Source organism: Pteropus medius, unplaced genomic scaffold (assembly GCF_902729225.1).
Source record: "Pteropus medius unplaced genomic scaffold, Ma_sr-lr_union100, whole genome shotgun sequence".
In the NCBI taxonomy this organism is placed as follows: Eukaryota; Metazoa; Chordata; class Mammalia; order Chiroptera; family Pteropodidae; genus Pteropus; species Pteropus medius.
The window spans coordinates 24310505-24331566 of record NW_024344240.1 but is presented as its reverse complement, the minus strand read 5'-3'; the positions used below and the strand labels follow the sequence as shown (position 1 = coordinate 24331566).

The window sequence follows — 21062 nt, the reverse complement described above, 5'->3', positions numbered from 1 at the left end:
TGTAGTCTCCCTTCATTAAGTAATACAAAGAACTGAACCTAATACATAACGATTTTGAAATATGTGATGGGTTCAATTCTTTATTTGAAAGTGAAAACCATTCAGTCATCCAAAACATTCTGAAAAGTCTCCAAGGATGGAGATTGCCTACAAGGGCTTCTTTAAATGTTTCACAGTCCTTAATGTCTAAAATCGATGTGACTCTGCCAAAAGACATCAACTATTTTGTTCAGTTCTCACAGACAATGATGATATCCACTGATTTACTGCAAATCACTATTAATTCAAGTTCAACTAATCTGGATTAAATAATTCTCATTCATTTAACTTTACCATAAAGGAGCTATTTTCTAATTTCAGCTCATTTCTCGAGGTCTTTACTGGAGTCTACCAAATTCTTTTATATCCTATCTAGAGTAAGAAGTTCAAATTTAGATATGATATTACTAATTTTTTTAAATACTCTCTACAATTATTACTATGAGCTATGTGATGCAAAGTATACATGTAAAATATAAAACTATTATTTAGGCACCTAATAAAGTTTCTCCTAAACTTCTGAATTTTTGTATAACTTTATTAACTGTAATGAGTTACCTTTTTGTTTTAAATAACATAATTAGTTACATGATTTGTATTGTTACCTACTAAACTTTCTCATTTTACAAAAGAGGAAATCAAGAAAACTAAAGATTATCCCAAGGAACCTGTGACAACTTACAGCTTATAAAAGAATTTTCACATCTCTCATCTTTTAATCCTTTAAAAATTCTAAGGCAGATGGAGCCTGACAACCAAGTTCATAAAAGTTCAAGGGAAATTTTGGTATACTGAAAAGTACCCTATATGTCTGTGGTCTCCAACCTTTTTGGCACCAGGGGTCAGTACTCCTATGAAAATCTAATGCCTGATGATCTGAGGTGGAGCTGAGGCATTGATGCTAGTGCTGGGGAGCGGATGCAAATACAGATGAAAACTTTGCTTCTCATCTGCCGCTCAACTCCTGCTGTGTGCCCTGGTTCCTAACAGACCACAGACTGGTACCAAGACACACCCCCTACTATATGTAGTATCAAAGTAAATGAGTCCAAATGCAATTTCCACTGCCTTGTAAATTCTTAAATTGTCACTTAACCTCCTTAGATTAAGCTCTCTCATGTCACAAGAGGGAAAATATCTACCTCAATGCTTTAGAGAGGACCATGTAGGTTACATAACATATCTTAACTTTTAGAATGCATCCAAACAAGTGTAAAACCAAGACTCAAAACTAAGCCTTACTTGTAGATACAATCATTTTTCTGCCTCCGTTTTTACACAAAAATTTCTCAGTCTATAGTTGCCATCTCCATTCCCAAACCTCGCATTCTCATTCCATCTCTCACCTCATAACCTCTTACAATCTAGCTTCTATTCCAACTGAGACCATAGTTCACAAGGTCACACCAATGAAATCTTTATTACCAATCTAGAGGATACAAGTCAATGATCCCAAATATTTATCTCTGGCCCTAACCTCTCACTGAACTCTAGAAAACTACTATAACCTACCATCAAGTATAAAATCTCTATCTGCATGGATGTCTAATTGGCACCTCGAAAGAAACAAAAAATAAATCGCGATTACCCCATCAAACATCCTCCCACCTCCAGTCCTACCCATTTCAGTAAACTGTACTATGAATCTTCTAATTGCGCAAGTCTTCCTGAGAAAAAAGACATTATCTGCCTTCTTTATTCCTACGTGCCCAGCAACTAAAACAGAAACTGGCACATAATAGGTATATTCAGTAAATATTTGCCAAATAAATGAATGAGGAATTACTACTCACACTTCAAGAATAAAATCAGGGGCAGAAATTAATTTCTCTGACCTCCCCAGGCTCCTGACACTAACTCTTTTCTTCACATTTAGTAATATTTCTATTATAGTATCTGTCAGAATTTATTGCATTTATCTATTTACATGCCTTTCTGCCCCTCTTGAACTGTGAAACTTCTTAGGGTCAAGAAGCCTTCTTTAGAATTGAAGTTTTTATCCATAATACCAAGCATGGTTTAGGATGCAAAGTAGAAGCTCAAAAATCTTTGCTGGGTGATGAGGAAGAGGAGAAGAACAGCTAACATGCACTGACTGAGTGCTTACTACATGCAAAAAGCATTTCCTGTGGATTATCTCTTTAATCCTTACAATTCTAGGAGATAGATACAATTATTTCCTCCATTTTGGAAATGACAAAACACCCAGAGAGTTTATAAATAACTTGCTTGAGTTAACTACATGAATAAGTGGCAACCTAATCTATCTAATCAACCTAGTCTGCCTAATACCCAAGTCAATGCTCTTATCTACAACCTTCTATGTTTGCCTGAACCATAAACTATTCTCAAATGCATGAGCATACTTAAATGTCAAAACCAGGGGTTTCAACACTGATGGTACCCTATACTTAACAACAACGTTTAAAATATTAAGAAACAGTAAAGAACTGGAGAACATGAAGCCTTGCTACACACCAGAAGCAATAAAACAATTGATTAAAACTGGAATTCTTCCCACTCAACATTCGAGTAGAAAAATGTCAATAAAACCAAACTAATAAATGAAAAAAATATAACTGATAAAATGAGAAAAGTTCCCAACATGTTACTGATATAGCCCTTTAAAAAATGGTACAGTTGATAACTGACAAGGAACACCACCTATATTTTTAAGACAAGCATTCTCAAGCCTTTCTGTTCATAAAATCTTAACTGCTATAATCACAAAGAAACATTTCGAATCAAATAGTTTATTTTTTAAGATTATTTTAAAGATATAAAGACAGGCAACACTTTGTATCATTTACCCTACTTTTTTTCCTAGCATAAAGTAGGCCAACTTTTAAGTATTATCACATAGAACCTGTTCTAACTTACTGCCCCACTCCACTGACGAACTTTCTTGAGAAGAAATCAAGCAAATTTTACCATCACATAAAGCAGAGTTGGGGGAAAAGCCAGTGAAAGTTCACCATACACCGCCGGTCTCTTGTACCCATGGGAAAATATCCAATGGGAATTTTCCTGTAAAGATTTCTGAAGTGATAAAACGATGCCAAGTGTTATTTGCTGAGCTGCTGCTTTAGGCCTTTCCACTAGATATCAAGGCCAATTTGGCCATTAAAAACCCTTCTGTAATGTTTGTCAAAATTCAAAGAACTGTATGTCTAAAAAAGGATGAATATTACTGAGTGTAAATAGTACCTCAATAAATTTGACTTTTTAAAAATCTGACAAATACCATAAACATGACAAAATAATTTTTTTAACCCTTAGTAAAAAAATCTTAATTTGTTTTGCCATATCCCCAAAAGTACAAAGTCAAGTTCTAAGGTTTAAAAAACAAGGGGTTGGAGAAAGATGCTGCACTTTTCTCTGAGTTTAAGTTTTAGGACTCATAGTTCTAAAAGTATGATATGGCCATCTCAAGGATTATAAATGGTACAGCTGATAACTGACAAGGAACTTGTCTTTCAAGAATCTGAATTGTCTCATTTGTGTTCAGTTAAAAATAAGTCACTCTGCATCATCACAAAGTACCATTATTAAAGAACTACATGTAATATTGCACTTTAAAACTCTAAGCAGATAAAAAAAAGCCTACATTTTATCATTCAGCATGAGAAACCACATCAAATCAAATGCCCTAAACTTAAACCACATTGAGCTATAAATCAATTCCCCAAAAAGTAAGTGTAGAAGTGATCCTATTACTGTGTTACAGTAAATTAAGATTTTTTCTAATTTATCTATAGTTCATAAATTGACTACATTTTTAATTTTTGCTAAAAAAAAAAAACCACAAAAACCTATAAAGTCAGTTTTAAGCATGGTGGGGTAATAAAATTAAGCTAATCATTTAACAAATGTTTATATTTATTCTGTGCCAGGCTCCATTCTAGGGACTGATGATTCAGCAATGAACTAAATAAAACAAAAACAAAATACATTCCGTTTCACTAAAAAGTTTTCTTTCTAATATAAATACACACAGGGAGAGATGGCTGAGTGACTGACTGATGGGCAAGTAGTACACACAGCATGGATACACTGGACAAAGAGATGATTCCCGTCCTGGGTGGGATAGAGCAAGACGTCACAAGATTTCATCGCAAAACTCAGAATGGAACATAACTTAAAATTTACGAATTGTTCATTTCTGAAATTTTCCATTTAATATTTTTGAACCATGGGTAACTGAAACTGTGGAAAGTGAAACTGCAGATAAGGGGGACTACTTTAACCTAGACAGGGACAACCACTAAACATAAGGGTATACATTTTAAGGAATTAAAAAGGCAATACTCCTCATCTAAGAAGCCTAGAAAATGAAAAAGTGATTCAAACATTTTAAAAGACTAAGCAAGTCAAAAATTCCAAAGTAAACAACTCCAAGAAAAAAGTGCCGTTCTTTCCAAATACTTATAAACTTAGGACAGTAAAAATTCCAAGTCTTACAATCATTCCAGGTAGCCACAGTAGGCTAGGCAGATGATCAACAACTTGACTCATCTCAACTTAAAACTAACTTTATTTCTTATTTTCCAAAGGCAGGGCTTATATTTAAGTATTTGTATCCAAAGTCAGAATAGCATTATTACCTTATCGATTTATATTACCTTGAGGCTTACTTAAGGCTTCCCTGCTGAATTTGGTCAAGGACCAACTAAAGCATTTTCTACACGTATCTTCTATTTAGAAAAAGCTTTCTTGCCTTCATCCATTAGGCAAAGAAATAAGTTTACAGCTAATACTATCTGGGTGAATACAGTTTGTCGTAAAAATACATATGCAAATGGGCATAATAAGAAAAAGGCTGAAAAATTGCTGAGACTTAAAAAATTAATCTTTAGGAAATAAAGACTTGATAAATACTAACGATGCAATTCAGGCTCAGTCAGTACTGTTATTCGGCCCAGCAAGATGCATCTTTTAGATTCATCAACCCCATTAACATTCATAAGTACTGAAATTGTTAAGAAAAACATTTTAAGCAGGGTAATATTCTAAACGTGAAATCTGAAAGTTGTTCGGCAATGTTATTCTAATATAGTGGTAAATGTGATTTTTCTTATTCACTAGCCTTTTAGTCAGCACTATTAGGAATGCCACATTAGGGAGAATCAAAGTTTAAATCGAAACATATTAACATCTCTTACACAAGACTACAAGCAGTATTACTGATTCTTTCTCATGCCAAATTGAAACAGCTCCAGTCTCCTGTCATATTAATAAATATTCTCAAGTTTTAGCCTTAGTTTTCATAAATCCAAAGAATGATACAAAAGCCAACCTTCGGTTTCATCCCATTTTTAACAGACAAATGCCTGTATCATAAGAATTACATTGCTATCTCAGACCATCACACCCAATAAGTAAGATCTTTTATGCTAAATGCAAACAGTCAAGTCTCCAGAGCCTGAAAAACAATTTTCCTCACCATTTGCCATGTTTTGGCACCAACCAACAAAAAACTCTGTGTGAAAACACAATCTTCTGGGCAGTGTGAGTAGAAATCAAGGGCACAGTTTAAAAGAGGAGATATCTGGTCTACGGCCATGCCACTCTGAACAAGCCAGAGCCTGTCTGATCTTAGAAGCTAAGCAAGGTCGGGCCTGGTTAGTACTTGGACAGGAGACCACCTAGGAAGACCAGGTGCTACAGGCATAAAAAATAAAAAAATAAGGGATTGTAAGCTGACAAGATCCTTGCAGTCTGTGAGGTCAACCAAGGGTTGCCTCTCTTAAAAATAATAATAATAATAATAATAATAATAGAAGAAGAAGAACAAGAAGAACAAGAACAAGAACAAGAACAAGAACAAGAACAAGAACAAGAACAAGAAATCTGTACTTGGGCAGGGATCAGGTTTGGCTGGGAATTGGTAGATCACTTAATGATACAAAGTAAAACAAGCCAGTAACAAACATGCAGTTAATAAAAACAACATTCTTCTTTTAATCATACTACTAAAGTACTTTCTACTTTCTTCTATCTAAATAGATATTATATTTAATACTGAATATTATTTTAACATTTAAAATGTTTCAACTCTGCTTTTCTACTACTATTATCTTCTCATCTGTTGAAAGATCGCTACATGTCTCCATTTAAATCCATTACTGTATATTTTTCCATAAAACCCAAATGTAATTTTAATCTTCAAATTTACAGAAAAGAAAATAAGACATAGTCATTCAAATTTGCAACCCATTAAAATTTAGAGAGAATCTCTATTTTAGGTTTTTCCCCAGAAAACTGGGTGGAAAAAAATTCCATGTAACTACTTATTAAAGGATTTCTGCATGCTAGACAACCCAGTCAATTGTAACTCTACCAACTAGCAACAAACTGAAAAAAATGAAATTAAAGTATTTCCCACTTACTGCAGCACCTAAAATAATTAGAAATAAATCTAACAAAAAATCTCCAACACTTCTTCTACACTGAAAACTACAAACACTGCTGAAAGAAATTAAAGAACACCTAAATAAATAAAAGATATACAATTTTCATTGACTGGAAGACTCATATTGTTAAAATGGCAATTAACCTCAAATGACCTATATATTCAATACAATCCCAATAATAATCCCAGCAGACTTTCTGGTATAGATTTACACTGATATTAAAATTTATGGAAATGTAAAGGACCTAGAATAATCAAAACTTACTATAAAGCTACAGTATTCAAGAAAGTATAGTGCTGGCATAAATATAGACACATAGATTAACATAACAGAATAGAATCCAGAAAAAGACTCTCAAAAATGGACAACTGATTTTCAACAAAGGTGCCAAAGTAATTCAGTGAGTAAAGAAAAGACTAGAACACTGGAAGTCATATGGGGCAGGAGAGGATGAGGAGTGAAGAATCTAACCTTTATCTCAAATCATACACAAAAATTAACTTGAAATAAATCATAGACCTAACTTTTATTCTCTCACAGTAAAAAGCAAACATAAACTAATTCATAACCATTCTGGTTTCTCCAACCAAAAGTCCTTCCTGAGGCCTACTTCAGAAACATATTATTGCCTACTACCAAAAAAATTTTGAGGTTAATTTAGAGGCTATTATGTACCAGGTAAGGTGAGCTTTTAGAGTATTCTCCTTATCTTTAAATCCCTGCCTGTTACATAGACAGCATTATCTCTCTTTACAAATGAGACTGTGGAGAGACTGTCTAGATAATTTCCCCATGGCTACACAACTTACAAAACAGAGAAAGTAAGAATACCCAGTTTAGGCCCTCTTCATTACACAACACTGCCTCCCACAAAAGTAAGTGGTTACATTTTTCCTAGTCATGTTATCTCTTTGAAGGGGAGAGGTGAACTGCTTCTTAACAGTTATTGAAGCCAACTTTGAACTAGGCCAAGTAGTTGGCCATTTTAATCATCTCACTTAATCCTCCAACAATCTTCAAGAAATGGGGTCAAATTTTACAGATAAAAAAACTGAGACTCAAGAGCAAGTAATCCATCAAAGACATAAACTCAAGTGGAAGACCCTGAATTCAAATCTATATCTCTAACTCCAAAGACCATACTTTTACCATTATCTTACAGGACTTCATTGAAGACACAAATAGTACACTATAGCCACTGGTCATGGTAAGAGCTAAAAACATTTTAAAAGAGTAAAGTCTTTATCCAACCCTTACAGCTATATTACAATGGTCGTTTCCATTTCCCAAGATCTACAGTAATCCTGAGTACTGTTTCTAATAGTATATAAAAATACAAATGTACATTATAGGAACAACAGTCCTGACTATTAATTAAAGTCAGAGAAATCAGATAAGTCCAGGATATATAAATTTCACATCTACACTGAACCAAAATATGTAAAATATGCAGACCTCCTTCCATAAGTCATCTGTATATAATGCCATATAACCACACTATTGTTCCAACTATTTCATAAACAAAATCTGTCCAAGTAAAATATGTGATCTATAGAGTCAACCTTGCAGGAGAAAACCAAAACCTTACTTTAGTAAAGAACCTGTCTTCATAAGTAAATAACAATCATTCAGGGTCCTGTCTCATCCTGCATAATATCCTCTAGAACACATTTAATTTTTTGCCTTTTTTACAATGTTGCAGATGGAGAATCCAAGAAAGTAGTTACTTCAATATCAAAATCAGAAATCTAGAAATAAAACTTGCATTTACAATCTTTCTCAAGATTGTTCCATTTCACTAAATTAAACTACAAGACTTTCTTTCAATTACGAGTATATGAGAAAAGAAATAGAAAGAAAAAAGAAAAACCTAGAATATACAACTATCGGCAGGCTCAAAGTAACTCTTCTCAGACTAAAAATTCAATAAAAACCCTTTCAAGTGTAAAGAAAAATAAAGTTTTCATTCTTAAACTAAGTGATTTATAGCGGTTTCTATCAAACATTTCAGAAAGTTGACTCAAATTTATATACAGAATTCTCTATATATATTGCCTATATATATATTTTCTGACATTTGAAATTTAGTTTTGATTTTAGTTGCTATTATATATATATAATAGCAATTGGATAACTAAATACATGTAAGTATTCTGAAGTTTCAAGTATCAAAATTTCAACCCAACACTTGCTTATCTAGTTTCCAAAGTCTGTGGATATTAGCCAGCAATGCAAAAAACTAGCAGTCTTATTTCCTCATCAAAGTATATCCTCAAACTGTCTGCAGCTCAGCTTCTATTTAAAAAGTGTTTGAGAGAAATGACATTTGGGTGAGATCTACAAAATATGCACTGTATCTATCTACATCTTTAGGTTTTATTTCTGGATTAAGTAACCAACCTATCACATTACTCCGGCCCAGAAGTCACAAACTTGAACATCTGAAGCAGCCTGATGAAAAGACAAAATGGCTGTTACTGTGTTTAACTGAAAATGCTTAAAAGATTTACAATTCAAATTTAAAACACTCTGTTAAACAGTGCTATGTTAACTTGTTATGCATATAAAAAATTAAATTAGATCCCTGCCTCACATCACATACCAAAAAAAAAAAATTTCTGGCAGAATCAAGACTTAAATGTAAAAAACTTAAATGTAAAGAAATACAGGAGACTCTTAATGACCTTGGAGTATGGAATATATTTCTTAAATAAGACACAAAGGACACAAACAATAAGGAAACAGATTTGATCATCGTGTCTATTCAAAACAAACCATATAAAGTTAACAGATAAGCCACAGAGATTAGGAAAAGATATTTGCAATTCGCTTAACATAACCGGATTATGAAATCAGCTTCTAAAATCAATTGGGAAAGCGGGGAGGGGGAACAGCCCATTCAAGAAACAGAAACTGAATCGTTTACAACTCAACACTTGAAAACATGCTCAATCTCATAATTAATCAAAAAAAATTAAAATTAAGATGATGTTCACACTCATCTGATTTATAAACATAAAAAAAAATCTGACAATGTTCATAGGATTTAGAAACAACAAATTCTCATACTCACATACTAAAAAATGTAAAGTGAGATAATTTTAGAGAGCTATTTGGCAATATCATCATGCCCTCCAACCTAATAATTTCACTTTTAAGTAATTTATCCTAGAGGACTTCATTTCAAACTTAGTACGCCCCCACACACACTCATGCAAATTTCACAAAACATTTATCCTTACTGCCTGCAATACAATCTGATACTTTTCTATCTAGTATGATGCTTAAGGTCACATTTTTTTAAAACAGGAAAAATTAGAAACAACCTATCAACATGAAAATAAAGTTAAACTGGCTATATTCTTATAATAATGTAACTATACAGCAGATAAAAGTAATGACTATAATTAAGCTGAATTATATGAAAATGCCATTTTGTAGGTTAAAAATGGTAAAATATCAACTTTGTGTGACCCTAAAAGACACATTTCCTGAAAAACAAGTTACAGAATAGGCAGAAAATTGTTTACATAAACTTTGAAAATACACAAAATAATATTATGATTTATTTGTGAATATATAGTATTCACAAATATAGTAATTACATAAAAACAAGCATTAGGAATAATCAGCACCAAATTCAAGATAATCGTTACTTCTGGGAAGAAAGTGAAATATAATCCAAAAAGATGCTTCGATTGCATGTGAATTTTTCTTAAAAAATGGAAAGTATGGGAAAATGTTAGGATTTAATATAGCTGCATGGTGGATGTACGAATCCTAATTATATTGTCTCTGTATTCTTTGTTTGAAATATTTTAAGGAAAAAAATCTGTTAGCCAAAAAAAACCACATCTGCAGCCTAAATTTAATTCAAACCAACCCCCATATAAAATTTCTTTCCTTGCCTTAAAATGTTAATGCTTTATCCTCACCCTTTTTTAACTAGGACTAGTCCAAAAAAAAAAAAACCCAGCTTTTATAAAATGCCTAAATAGTTCCTTAAAATCTATCGAGAGAAGATTTACCCCCGGAAAATTATTAGTCTTGTTCCTCCTTCCAGTTTAGTGCTATGTATTTTACTATATTTCCATTTTTCCCTTTGCTGCCAAGAAAATTCAAATTCAAATTTTATTCTTAGTCATTAAATTATGCTGCCACTTGGGAACAGAATGTATGCTTCCTCCTTTTCCATATTTCTCTTTTTATATTTATTTTATTACAATTCTGGATCTTTCTAGTTACTAGAAATTCTTTCTGGAATGAAATATAAATAAAGTCCAAAAAAATAAAAAGTAACCCTCTTGTTCCACCATGCTAAAAAGTTTTCACCACCACTACTTCCCTGACCAAAGAAATGGGTGTGTAGATACAACTATGCATACATGTTCACTAAACTAAAATTTCAGGCCATAGAGGATTGAAGTGAATATGCTACCAATGAAAAATGAGCTAAATATACCAAAAGAAAAAAAATACACACAAAAGAAAAGGCCGGCGTGGACGAAATTTAATAAGCTAACTTAATTTTGTCTCTTGAAGACCATACACTTTGTATGCTTTGTTTTCTAGTTCGTAGACATTGTGGAAAATACAGAGTCCAATAACATGTAATACTATAAGTCAGCTATAAAGAAAATTCTATTTTTCTGTGGTCATTTATTTAAAAAGAGTATTTCCCCCATGCCTGAAGATAATCTGGCAATCAGTTTCCAGAATTTAGTTTCCCTTTTCCTTCTGTCAGGACACTTACAATGTATAATTATGCCAAGCTATATCACTACCCAGCATACATCCCCTCTGACACATGGTATACTCCGAAACAAATTCAAAATCATGGGTTACGTGAAACAAATCCCCTATTCAACCTATTCCTTAACTTCCAAAACTGAATATCAAATGTACTTTTTAAATAGGTTAATTATTCTTAACAAATAGGTCCTAGGATATCAATCAGTCTTATTTATCTCATTTTAGAAATAAAGGATAAACTAGAGAATATACCACAAGTTGACAATTTTAAATTGCAATTTTTGGAGCTTATAGTTCACAAAGACTTTGAAAGGTTATTTTTAACAAAGTTAAAGCATTTCACTCAGTAGTAAGGCCAAAAGAACACAATCCAATTTAGGTTTTAAAAAGAGCATTTACTCACCACCTGCTATATACCAGAACTGCTATTAGATATGAAGAAAACTGTATGCTCCTTACCTTCAAGAAATACACAGGCTACTGGGCAACCACCCAGATTCTTTTATCAGGAGTGGCAAAAAAAATACTGCTTTTAAGGGCCAAGTAAGATAACTAAATAGATGTGCAGCTCTGTCTAAGTGAGTGCTTGGAAGAACAACTACAGAACGTATGCCCCACCTAAAGTAATTCTAAATCAACTTCAAAAGAATGCAATCAAAACAAAACTATCTCCCAGTGAGATGGACAATATATTGCAAGAAATGTTTAACTGCTAACCAGATAAACAAAGATTTAAAAAAAAAAAAAAAGTGGCAAGGGCATGGAAAAGATAGACCTCACCCCTAGCCACATTTCCAGTGAGTTTACACTGCTGTGACCTTTCCAAATGGAGGTCTGGTAATATTCATCAAAATAAAAAATGTATTTCCTTCAACCCAGTAATTATACTCTTAGAAAGTTACCCTACAGTCATTAGAATGCAACAGCTGTACATAGAATGCATACGTACAATATACAATAAATTTAAACAATCTAAATATCCAGTAATAGAAACACTATTAAATATGGCACTTCCATTCAATAAAATACTAAAGAACTATTTAAAAGAACAGAGTAGATGCAGATATACTGATCTGAAAAGCCATGCATGAATATTATTTTTTAAAGCACACTACTATGAGCCAAGATGGTGAAACCTGCTGAACTCCCAAGAACTGTTTCCCAACATACCCGGAAGCATGATTCCAAGCCACAGCCTTAGGTGGTAGTGTAGGTTTTCTGAGAACTGCTGACTGCCAGTCAGTCTGCAGCCAACGTACCCAGCAAAAACAAACATGAGCTACCCAGCAACCTACAGCAGTTACAAAATAAATGGACCCTCTGGCCTACATTGAGAAGTTTCTACAGCAGGAAAATGTTCACTACAAATCCAATGTGGAGATTTTCAAATTGCAACCAAATACACCCTGCAAAGAACTGGCAAAGATGGTGTCACTGCTACCCAGAACATCTAGCTAACTTTCCTCAAGAGCCAAAAGATCTGCTCTCCTACAATTACACTATTTGAATCTACTAGATCTTCCAATAACATTTTGCAAAGCTTTGATCTCACTGAGAAGAATCTCATCAATCCATCAAGTTTGTCAGAGCTCTTCTTTGAACTTCTCTACATTGCTGTAGAAGCATCTAAGACTTTATATACCCACTTTTATGACTGCTGAAAATACAAGTGCAAAATACAAGAATAAAGTGAATACAGCATCACAGAATTTCATGTACACATGTCAAGGGACAGCAACGCAACTGCAAAGCAGATATCTTTGGAAGTGATGACTGACCTCTACAGAAGAAATACCTGAAACGATGCCAAGACTGTCAATTTTATCACAACTACATGCTTCTCTAAAGTCACCAAGGTATTAGTCGCTGCCTTGACATTCTTCCTAGGTAAAGATGAACAAGAGAAACAGGACAGTAACTCAGAATGTTAGTGCAGTATGCCACAGGGAAGAAAGACTCCAGACACAAAAAAAGGTTGAAATGTTATGAAATGCTTAAGAAACAAAAAAAAAAACAAACAGTTGTTTAAGTTTTTAGCTATCCATTTGATTCATAATCCCCAATGTTTTGCAAAAAAACTGCTAAGGCAGCTAAAGAGTTCTAAGGAGTGAAGTTGATGTTTGAAGTGAAGACTATGCTCATGAACGTTATAACCAGATTGGTGGGAATTCATGAGCTTTTTCCCCCTAACTTCTATCCCTTTGTACAAAGGTTTCTGCAGCAGCACCAAACAAAAGAGAAATAACAAGATGTTTGCCGCACAAACATCTCATCACCTAGTAACCCTAAGATCACTCAGTCATTGCTCATGAGTGTGGCCACCCATTTTGTTATGGACAAGAATTCTGAAAGTCATGACAGTAGGAATCAGTGCTATGAAAGATAACAGCTCAATGACATAAGAACTTCCTCAAGACCTGGCCCAGTATTATAAAACACACAAAGATAAGAACGCGATATCTGTTAGAACTTTGATCCAGTTCATCTGAACACTGAATCCTTAGATGTTTGCAGAAGAAATTGTAAGGTTAAGACTAGCAAGGCCTTGATAAAATCAAGAGTGCAAGAATATGGACAATTAGATGCTAATTGAACATAAGTTCTGCAAGCTGAGAAAGAAGCAGAGAAGGCCAAGAACAATAAAGATGGATGCGGAAGTACCAGTCTCAGTGAGAAGGATACTGACGGTAAACAGGTTTATGAACACCAATCACTCTTCCGATGAAGAACACCAAGGACTCTCCAAGAAGCTGAACTGTTTCATGGAAGAGCCAGAATGTCTACTCGAAAATAATAAGCACTCCTTCAGAGAAAAGCAGTTAGTGCTACAAGATAAACTTCTGAAAAAAAAGAAGCAACTCCCAAGCAAGTTTTCCACTACAAGGAAAATACTATACGTGTATCACTAATCTGAAAATTAATGAATTGAGAATGTTTATTTATATTTAAAAGCTTAGAAGTACTATTATTTTGAAAACCACCCAAAAAGCACACTGCTAAACAATGATTGGTTTGATCTCGATTTTTAAAAAAACTCTGCAACACAAAAAATAAGCCTTAATGTAAACTAGATTTTAATTAATAGCGACATAACAATATTGATTCAATTTTAACAAATATGCCACATTAAAACAAAATTTTATGAATAAGGAAAAATAGGAGATAGATACTATGGGTACTTTCTGTACTAAATGAACAACTTTCTGTAAATCTAAAACTGCACTAAGAAACTATTAATTTTTTTTAAAACTTGCATATGTAAACAGATTTGCAAATAAACACTTACATATGAAGACAAAGAGAGCTGGAAGCTCTAAGTGAAACGGTAAACAGTAGTTTTTTACAGTGAAACTGGAAAGAGCATAAGGAGGAAACCTAAATTTTCTATACTGAGCAATACTCTAAGGAGAGGCTCTGTAGCATATTGACAACCTCAATCCTGAAACTATACTACATGGATTCGAATGCCAGCTCTACCATTAATTATTGATAAATCTGGGCAATTAATTTCTCTTCCTCAGTTTCCTCATTTGTAAATAGGGATAACTGTATGTGTGCCCATAGAGCTGCTGCAGGTATTAAATGACTTAATACACGTAAAGTATTGGGAAAATATATAGTACATAGCAAGTGCTCACCACCAACACCACCACCACCACCACCACCACCACCACCACTCATTATCAAGCATCTATTATTCATCATCAAGCATCCATTACTCCTGAATTTTTTTAAATCTTGACTAGTAAGACAAATCAAGAAAACTTGATTCATCAAGCCCCTTTCTATGGAGATCTTTGATATAGAAAATACAAATGTATTCAACTGCCAAATAAAAATAACCTATGATTTTTTTAAAGCAAATTACAAACTAACAATTAGCAATATGAGCCCGTTTATATAAATAGAACTACTAACAAAGTCTATAAGGATAATCACAAAAAACAGTTGTGTGATTCTGGATAATTTTCACCTCCTTTATACTCTCCAGACTCGTTTTAATTTTCTACATGGAATATGTATCACTTTTAATAAAATAAAGTAGGCATCAGCTAACTTTTTCTATGAAGGGCCAGATAGTATTTTAGGCTTTGCAGGCTATATGGGTCTCTGTTACTCTGTTACCCAATTACTCAACTCTACCATTCCACCAAAAAAGCAACTGCAGACAATATCTAAATGAATGCATATGGCTATGTCCCAATAAAAACTTAATTTACAAAAACAGGCAACTGGCAGGGCCTGGCCCACAAGCTGTAAAGTCTGCTGACCCCTGAAATGAAAAATAAAACCAAATTATTTTCATTTTGGAAAACAAAATGAGATTTATATCAAAAAAGTACATCAGTTATACTGATACTAATGATGGAAAAAGTCCACTCATTTATTAATTCATACAAGTCTAAGGATAGAATAACACAAACTGGACTCTGTAAATCTTCCTCTCGTCCCTAGAACGCCAATAAGAAAATCTGCTACTCAGTAGCCTAAAATCTAAACAGGCAAATACACTGGTGAGTAGGCAGTTAAAACAGAAGTTAAAAGAAATATGGCTTTCATATTTAAGTCAATTTGAAATTTTTTTCAAATTTCATAATTCACCACCAAGCAGCTGCCACATGTATGGAAGTCCAGAGTACTGATGAAATAAATGATTTTAGTTATAGATTACAGTAACCACTCTGACGAATTTGTGAATGAAAATATCTATGAACAACAGCATTAGAAATGAAATTTCTATAAATGCAAAATTAGGAAAGAAAAATCTATGAAATGCTAACAGAATAAGTGTCAGAGGGTGGTGAAAGGAGACATAAAGGTGGCCCCTGTTATGAGGACATTTCAAACTGCAGAACCGACAAAAGTTTATAATCTCCCCCTACCAAAAAAATAAAGCTTTGAACTGAAGGAAATTATTTTTAACATTTCACTGAGAAGAGTTTTGTGATCAAATGATGTTAAATGTTATGACAAATATCTTGGAATTTTAAATGGTTTCTTGAGGGCAGGGGTGAGGACTATTTTGGGAAGAGATATAATGGGAATAACATAAGGCTGGGAAATCCAGAATCTAAAAATTAAAATATTTAAAAACCATCCTACTAAAAAAATGCCAACAACCTGCAATAAAGATAAATCAACCAGTTTCTACCAAAGTTCACTGTTGGGCCATCAAATGAAGTTGTCAAATTCCAGAGGCAAACGTTTAAAATAAGGTCAAAAGCCAGGAAGAGAAAGTACTTACTAGTTTTCAATCCAAACTCTCCTATTTAAAGCCTGTTATCAGTAGTTTTAAAAGAAGCTACTGACGGACGAAAAGCCCAAGGGGGCTTGGGAAAACAGGACCCAAGGTACTCGACCAAGTAGGTTGCTCCAAATACCACCTAAGAAAAGGTGAGGAAAATCTTCCCACTCCAGGTACTGTCAAAGCAGTACTAAGCAGAACCCATTCGAAGCCTGCCACCAAAGAAATTGCTATAAGTGATAAAAGACGGTAATGAAGAAACAGAGGGTGTACTCTCCCCGTGGGCAACAAGGAAAGGCAAGTGCACTCGAAGGAAGGATAGCTAAGAGGGTTCTGGACCCTTTGCTGGGAGGGGCGAGGCGATGGTGAGTGCCAGGCTCCAGAGACAGTGGTTGAAAGGAGGACGAATCCAGGACCCTCACGGTCGGCCCCTGCGGCCGCCGAGCCGCACACTGTGCGGGGCGACAGGTCAAGTTAGGAGGCCAAGTTCAGAGCTGGGACGAGCGCGCGCTCCCCGGCCCGCGCCCGAGACACTCGCCCCTTCAGCCGTCACCTCCTCCTCGACCCCGGGCTCTCCCTCTTAGCCCGGGAAACGGTGCTCGCACTCCAGAGACCCTCACCTAGAGCTTTCCGCCGTCTCGCCGCAGGTCTCGGACTCCTCGGGAACCACAGCTGGGGGAGGGGGAGGAGGGGGGGAGCGGAAAAGGGAAGGGGCCCAACCCGATGTCTCCACCGCCGCTGCCGCCGCCGCGATACCCGGTCTGGGATCGTGCGCGCGCCTCCCGGACCGCCGCCGCCGCGTCTGCCCGCCCTCACGGCCGCACGTCGCCCTGACGAGAATCGCACGAGGAGGTTCGATCCAATAAGACCACATGTTGTGCGCAGCCGCACTGGCCTAAACCGGAAGCTGCTTCTCTGACACCCTAGAACCTGGATGCATCTTGGGAGTTGTGGTTTAGCCAGGAACTCAACGAAAACAGTACTGAGCGTCAAGGGACTGAGGTTTAGCCGGGAACTCAACGAAAACAGTACTGAAAACAGTACACATAAATCCCCTTCGTTTTTTTTTCCCACCGAAAAGGGAAGCGGTTCAGATCAGAAGAGAGTTGGGGGCCGCCCTCGTTCGTGGACGCTTTTTCCAATCTCTATGGATACGAGTTACACACCTTGGGCATAAGCCAAAATTTAAGGATTTTGGCTAGGTGTTCCTGCCAACGGCCAATATACTGTTAGACGTCATCTGTGAAAGCTTCGGAAATAAATCCGAAAGCATTAGCCAAATCTTATCCCCCCCCTCGAAAAAAAGCATTTGCCTTTTATCACCTTATTAAGGTATTATGATTTATGCCCTACTACTTCTACAAAACGAACATGAGCCCACTCTTAAAATACATATAATTCAGAACGATTCTTAGAATGTTTTTAATGTAATAGCAGATCAGAAATGTCAGCATGAACTGCTGTGTCCATTTACTAAGAATGAATGATTTCCTACATGTGAGGTTTCAATTGAGCTCTAACTTAGAAACCAAGAACAGGTGTAGTTACATACTGGCATAGAAAAATGTTTTCTTCACATTCTTTAATAAATTCTGAGAGGAATTTATTAAACTTTGAAGAGGCAAATGCCTTTATTGTTGAAACTCTTGTTATTGACTAAATGAATTCTATAAGCTTTCAAGAACACCTTTGCCCATAGCTGCTTGTCCTTCCACTGGACCATAGCAAGAGAAAACAAAGGATGCTAGAAAAAGCTTCATAGATCTCATATCGGTATAAGGCCTGGAGTCTGGTATATGAGAGAGAAAAAAATAGAGAACTCTTCAGTCTGGAAATGTAAATTCTAAGAAATGATTAAAGTTACTAAAATCACAAATAGCAGGAATAAGATGGTCTTAATACTGGTATTTTAGAACTAAGGCCACTTGAAAGAGACAAAATTAGTATAAAATTATGGCAAGTAAATTTAAAAGAACTAATTCCCCTCAAGGAGTAGTTTACATTAAAAATATTAATTACCTTTTTCAAGTTTACATAATTTGTAAAAGACATAACAATAACCACATCTATTTTCAGATAAAGACATAAAGCTTTTGAAACTGAAATCAAGGAAAACAATCATATACTTTCACAACACATCAGAAACAGAATGTAAGCATCTTCGAATAGAAAATTTTACCAAATAAACCAACTCACATAGGGCAAAGATGAGAACAAGAACCTCAAGCTTAATAAATGCTCTACTAAAGGTGTCAGAGCTATACAAAAAAAGACAATTAGAAAAAGACAATTAGATTGTTCAAAGATATAAATTCTTTTCAAAGATTTCAAATCTTTCATTGATTTTGCTTAGATAAACAAAGTGCTTTACTCCAAAGTGCTTTAGAACACTCCATTGTGCTAAAACATGTGAGAAAGAGCCTTAACATTAACCACCAAGATTTTACCTATTGCTTTCTGTCACCTTAATCTCATTCCCAGATCACTACTCTTAATTGCTGATACAATAATGAAACAGACCACATCATTTCCTCAAAATGCACATACTTTTTCAGCTAATGAGGATGTTGCCACCATCCCTGACCTGAGGGACCATTCCCAAGTCCAACGTCCATGGCTGCCTTCACCCATATCCCTTACCTAAATGCCACCATCAAATGTTCCAAAGCAGTTTTCAGGCTTCTCTCCCCAACTGAACTTTAGCTACTAATATTTATTTGTTGTCTTTTGACTAGCTGTTATAAAACCAAGGGGAAATTCAGTAAAATTCTATATCCTCCAGTGTCAGCTGAGGATCTTTAGAATCTGTTCTCTCTATTCTTATGGTGTCACACTTCGCCACAGAAGGGTAGAGTCCATCATCTTCTGCAACACCAAGAGAAGAGTCCCCTCTCCTCTGTGCCCCATACTAGTCACCAGTGACCCAACAGTGCCCTGTGGCACAGATAGTCTAATGTAGGCACCACTACAATTATCAAGTGTTGTTGTTGACAAGGAGAGTGCGTCACTAGGTAACATTTGTAATCCAGTTATGACTATCTCAGAATGAGGCTTTAATGACACACAATATGTTGCTGAAATGATAATATCCACTTGCTCTAGGGACAGACTTAGCCTCCATTGTGATATGCAAGCCAATAGCCAATGAGAATTGAAGATGTATCTAAAGCAACAAGCAAATGAAGGTGAAGCTTTCAAATTTAAAGGGGAAAAAAAAATACTCTAGACTCCATTGTGAATTTAAACTTGAGATCACAGCTGGGGTTTTTTTGCTTCTATAAAGAAAAGAAAAATTATTTATTTTATTATTTTTTATAATCAGAACAACCACTATTTTTAAGAAGAAAAATGACAAATTATTCTGCTAGTGAAAACCAAAATTGGTAGTCTTCTTTGAGAAAACTGAGTCTGTGACTTTTCAGGAAAAAAAAAATTACAAAGGGAAATTAACAGCTTCATTTTTACAGAATACTTAAAACTAGCCTAAAGGACAATATGGAAGATGGACCATTAAAAAAAAAAAAAGATATCCTCCCCCTCAAAAAGAGCAAGGAGTGTCAAATCAGTCCCTGTGACTTTCTTATATATATGTTGTAGGAGAGGAGAAACTTCCTTGTACCTTTTTAGGTTCTGTGGCTGCCTAAGAATTAAACAGACATAAGACAGATTAATAGGAGAAAAGCTTACATGTTTATTTAATATTTTTATCTACACACAGGAAACTTCAGAAGGAAAATGAAGACCTGAAGAAGCAATTAGACCCAAAGCTTACATATATGTTTACACGAAAAATGAAAAATTGTGAGGGTGTGACAAGACAAAGGAGCTTGGACTAGGGACAGTAAACAAACTGAGGGACAATGATTAGGAAATATACAGAGAAACTAATTGAAGGTCAGGGTTATTTTGATAGTTTTGTTTGCACAGGTCCATTTTGGCATCGACCTCCAGACTGATGATAATGTCAACATATTATCCAAACCTATTGAGAATTTATATGTTGTAGCTGCCAGCCCCCGATAGACACATGGACCACCAGAAACCAGTGAGTTATAGGAAATGCACTCTTTATTCAGCCAGCTGGGTCTGCCAGGGGTACACGGACCCCAAATTAAGCAGCCCCAAAATGTAGAGGTACAGGGTTTTTAAGCCCTAAACTCCATTCTTCATTCTGTTTGAACACACAACTCTATTTTTCTTCTTTTTACTGTCAACCCACAGGTCAGTTGTGCAAGCAGAGGGTAGAGAAGCAGAAAGCTTATTGTTAGAATGTTATGTTCATGGGCGATAGCCAAGCAGTAATTTTCCAGCCAGCACATGTATAAGTGTTTATTTGAGTTTATTTGAGCCAAAAAGGATACTCCTAAAAACAAGATCTCAGCACACTGAAAAAATTGCCTTAGAGAATGGCAGTTTGCAGTTTCTTATATGCATTTGGAATTAAGGAAGGAACATAGGTAGGTAAGATAACATGAAAGCAGAGGAAGCAAGGCAGGGATTAGATAACAGGATAGTTACAATTATGTGTTCTCTTGAGGATGTTTAGGCTTCTGAAGGGTCTGAAAAAGAAGATTACTCTGGCGTTTCAAAAGTGTGTAAACCTGGATGCACAA

General features: G+C 35.2%; 1 protein-coding gene and 1 pseudogene across 1 annotated transcript in view; one reads left to right on the top strand and one right to left on the bottom strand.

The window, feature by feature from the left end:
• The window catches only part of ADIPOR2 (adiponectin receptor 2), a 74570-nt gene extending 57325 nt beyond the window's left edge, over nt 1–17245 (bottom strand). The window contains exon 1 of the mRNA XM_039869211.1: nt 17070–17245. The gene's annotated coding sequence lies outside the window, so the exon portion shown is untranslated. The remainder of the gene's footprint in view (nt 1–17069) is intronic.
• On the top strand, nt 11965–13135 carry LOC120607170 (protein SDA1 homolog; annotated as a pseudogene).
• Nucleotides 17246–21062: the final 3817 nt, after the last annotated feature.